The sequence below is a fragment of the Lynx rufus genome, unplaced genomic scaffold (assembly GCF_022079265.1).
Source record: "Lynx rufus isolate CCGP_SWC_20201006 ecotype Redwood Valley unplaced genomic scaffold, mLynRuf1.p SCAF_9, whole genome shotgun sequence".
Taxonomy (NCBI): domain Eukaryota; kingdom Metazoa; phylum Chordata; class Mammalia; order Carnivora; family Felidae; genus Lynx; species Lynx rufus.
Genome location: NW_025814897.1, coordinates 12768260 through 12771088, shown reverse-complemented (window position 1 = coordinate 12771088; position 2829 = coordinate 12768260).

Genomic DNA, 2829 nt, shown 5'->3' with positions numbered 1-2829 from the left:
TATGCTAATGATTTCTAGTTTCATTCCATTGTGTACACATCCATTGTGTATACTTCTTTCTTTTGAAAGAAGCCTGATAATTCCAGTCAGGAGCCTTTTTACCATTTCAAATGGCTTACTCGAGTCTTACACATTAGCAATATAGTCGATATCTGCAGTGACCTGAAACTATCGCTTCAAGGCCAAAACATTATAAAATATGTAGACACCAGAATTTCTCTAAAAAACTGAGCCAGAAGTAAATAACTTAAAAGTCAAGACCTTAACACTTAACATTTGATTATTTTACTCATCATAAAATTAATAAAATACCACTGACTTATTTTTAAAATACATCCAAATACAACAAAACTTAAAAAAAAAAAACTCTCCAGAGACCAATGAAAGCAAATACTGTGCTGTCATTATAGTGCCACTAGGTACTCGTGTCTGTTGAACACTTGAAATGTAATTGTTGCAACCAAGGAGCTAATTTTTCACTTCACTTAAACAGTCACATGTGACTTACAGCAATTCTGTTGTACAATGCAGCTCTGGAACAAGAAAAATAATAGATTCTCATTATTTTATACTAATGATCACATTTGCATTAGAGCATGTGAGATGGGGTGGAAAGCATGTTGTAGAGTGACATAGACAAACTTTAGTGTATTCAGAGAAGAGCCATGGTAAGAAAACTAGAAACTTCATTGTATTGGAACTAGAATGAAGAAATTTGAAGTGGCCTTGGAGGGAAAATGCTAACTCATTTAAGCAGGTAAGATTGCAGTACATGGAAGAATGCATTTATTTTGAAGGTTTCCCTTAGGGGCTCCTGGCTTCCTCGCTCAGTAGAGGATGTGACTCTTGATCCTGGGGTTGTGAGTTCGAGCCCAAGATTGGTCTTAGAGATTACTTAAAAAAAATCTTTTTTTAAAAAAAGTTGTCTTGGGGCGCCTGGGTGGCGCAGTCGGTTGAGCGTCCGACTTCAGCCAGGTCACGATCTCGCGGTCCGTGAGTTCGAGCCCCGCGTCAGGCTCGGGACTGATGGCTCGGAGCCTGGAGCCTGTTTCCGATTCTGTGTCTCCCTCTCTCTCTGCACCTCCCCCGTTCATGCTTTGTCTCTCTCTGTCCCAAAAATAAATAAAAAAAACATTGGAAAAAAAAAATTAAAAAAAAAAAAATAAAAAAAAATAAAAAAAGTTGTCTTTAAAAAGAAATAGAACTAGTGGGTAAGTTTGATACAAGAAAGAGCTTTCTATGTGTGTTCCTTTGGTGAGAGGATCCCAGTCCTTACCTGTGTGATTGGGCTATGGCATTAATGCTAAAGTATTGTAGTTTCACTTCCTCTCACTAAGAAACACATTTCAAATGTGGAGTAAACAACAGTTCCACTCTTGAGACCTTGAACATGTTAATGGGAAAAGTGCATAGTTTAATGCTGAAAGGGATATTTAGGGACATTTATAAAGTCATTTTGGGTCCTCTGGAGGGTATCTCACCTCATAATTTTGGGGTCAGCAGGAAGCCGGGTTTCAGGATCTGTATGTTGACTTGATACTTGGTTTCTCTCAATGCATTGATGGGTGTTTGTGATCTCTGATTCTTACTGGAATTTAAAGAACAACTGGTTACCAAATTCCATTTTCTCTAAACTTCAATTATTTAGACTCTTCGTTTCTGGGCAATGCATTTCTTACAATTAAATTATGAATGATCTTTTCTGTCCTCACACTAAGCACTAGAGACATTCCTTTCAACTTTGGTTTTCTCTTCATCGCAGCATTATTCACAATTGCCAAAAAGTAGAAACAACCCAAGTGTTAATTGATAGATGGTGGATAAACAAAGTGTGTGTACGTATACAATGAAATATTATTCAGCCTTAAAAAAGGAAATTCTTACATAGGCAACAACATAGATAAAACTTGACATTATGTCAAATGAAATAAGCAGATGCAAAAGACAAATACTGTATAATTCCACTTGATGAGCTATACATAGAACATTCTAATTGATAGAGACATTAGAATGGTGGTTGCCAGGTCCTGGGGTAACAGAGAATGAGGGGTTAGTTTATGGGCATAGAGTTTTTGTTTGGGATGATGAAAGGTTCTGGAGCTAGATGATGATAATGTTTGTATAACAGTATGAATGTGAATGTATCTGAATTGCACAGCCACTGAATTGTACACTTAAAAATTGTTTAAATGGGGATACCTGGGTGGCTTGGTCAGTTGAGCATCCAACTTCAGCTCGGGTCATGATCTCACAGTTTGTGAGTTCGAGTCCCGCGTTTGGCTTGCTGCTGTCGGCTCAGAGGCCACTTTGGATCCTCTGTATCCCTCTCTTTCTGCTCCTCCCTGCTCCCGTGCATTTTCTCTCTCTCTCTCTCTCTCTCTCTCTCTCTCAAAAATGAATAAACATTTTAAAAAATGTTTCAATGGTAATTTTTATGGTCTGTATATTCTGTATTTATTACATTAATTTGTTTTAATTTCATTTCTTTATTCTTGAATTAAATTGACCTGGTAGTCTAAGTTAGGTCATCTATAGAGAATAGCTAGTACTGTTTTTCTGTATTTTTCCTCTAGCAAATATAGCATAAGGACATGTTAATATGATTTCAGGGTGCCTGGGTGGCTCAGTTGGTTGAGTGTCCAACTTTGGCTCAGGTCACGATCTCACAGTTTGTGAGTTCGAGCCCCGCGTCAGGCTCTGTGCTGAGAGCTTGCTCAGAGCCTGGAGCCTGCTCCAGATTCTGTCTCCCTTTCTCTCTGTCCCTGCCCCACTCACACTTTGTCTCTCTCAAAAATAAACATTTTTTTTAAATTAAAAAAAAAAGAAAAT